The following is a 1844-nucleotide window of genomic DNA, read 5'->3' as shown; positions in this document are numbered from 1 at the left end:
AGGTAGCCACTGGGCAGTCTCCTCGCGCCAGGATTTATAACATGGTGCCTTTACTCACACACCGGTACACCTGACTTATGCAAAGCAAGGACCCACGTCCCCTCACGCCCAAATAAATGTCACCAAGAAACAAAAACGTTCCTTCTCTCCTGGCATTGGCCCGGTTGGGCAGGCCCGTATCCTCGTTCAGCGGGCCCTACGATCCACGTTGTGAACTTACGAACGTTCTCTCTTTTTCTCTCTCTCTCTTTCTCTCTCTCTCTCTCTCTCTCTCTCTCTCTCTCTCTACTGTCTTTCTCTCTCTTTCGCTTTCTTCTTCTCTTTCTCTTACTTGTTCCTCGTAGTACGCGCGAGCAGCCCTCCTCCGGCTCTTCGGAGCGAAGCGAGAGCGAAGAAAAAGGGCAACCATATTTCAATGACGTCATCGGTACAAAAGCATGCGTGTGGAGGACGGCGAGGAGAACGCGAGTCAAGGTAGAAGGGAGCATCGCAGGACCTGGCCGGATTTACTCGCGCGGTGACAAAGCACCTGCTGTCCTGCCGTGCCTTGCTCTCTCGCCTTCTTCTTCCTTCTCTTTACTCTCCATCTCTTCGTCTTTCGATCGCGCGATCACCCTCCTTCCTCTTTTCTTTATCCCTCTTCTTCTTCCTTTTCTACTTCTTCTCTTTTCTCCCTACCTTCTCCTCTTCCTCTTCCACCCTCAACCCCTTTTCCTTCTCTTCTCTTCTCTCTCTCTCTCTTTCTCTCTCTCTCTCTCTCTCTCTCTCTCTCTCTCTCTCTCTCTCACTTCACATCCTGTTATTCGTTCTGGTATCGTGCTGCTGCCGTTGGCTGCTGTTGCCGCTTCGATATGGAACTTCCCATTGTTCGTTTACGCTTTCAGATCGACGAGCCTCTTCTTCTCCTGCGTTCTTCTGTCTCGCGCCTATTTTGTTGCCCCTGCCCTCGTCGACGCTATCTATTCTTTATTCTTACGTTAGGCCTTTTGTTTTGACTCTGGAATACCTTCTTACCTTCGGACATACGAGACAAGGCGAAAAGGTACCACGGAATCCTTTAATGGATGGAATAATTGTCTTTCTTTCGTTTTCTTTTAGCGATCGTATCGATGATGATCGCTAAAATGTTACGTCGTATTTTCATTTATTTTTATTCCATTATATCCCTTTGAACGCTTTTCTTTTTCTTTTCTATTTCTATTTATTTATTTGTTTATATTATTTTATTTTTTATTCTCATCTCATTTATTCATCCTTCTGGCGAATTAAAAAAAGATAATTTTTTTTCACTCTACTAAATTATTCTTTAAGCGAACAAAATTCATTGATATTCGAGAAATAATTTCAAGATTATCAATGATATAGAAGGATGTGAGGAAATAAAAAAATAATAATAATAATAATTTTCAATAAAGATTTAACGGGAAGAAACAATAGTGGTGAATTAACGAAAGAAGATAAAATTCCGATAGGATTCCAGAGTACCCTTGGCGCCATCTCACAGAAAGTCTTTCAAACGAACCGTAACCGTGGCTTACTCATTTGATGTCCGCCCCACGTCCACCGTGGGTAACTCCCACACGTCGGTTTGCCTTCCGCTGCTCTTATTTTCGACGATTCTTACCTGCTTCTGACGGGTGATCGAACGCCGACGAAAATATTGAGCATTTCCACGAAATAGCTGCCAAACCCACTTGCATCTTTCCTCTTATCGACAGATCCGAACTATCTATAGGAAAGTATCCTTCGGAATCAACCAACGGAGATAAAATTTTAAATATCTAACAGATGGAAGATAAAATTTTAAATATCTAATCGATTCGTTTCTAAACTGTTAAAGGACA

This window comes from Vespa velutina, chromosome 22 (genome assembly GCF_912470025.1).
Source record: "Vespa velutina chromosome 22, iVesVel2.1, whole genome shotgun sequence".
Taxonomy (NCBI): Eukaryota; Metazoa; Arthropoda; class Insecta; order Hymenoptera; family Vespidae; genus Vespa; species Vespa velutina.
Note: the sequence above shows the minus strand (reverse complement) of the source record.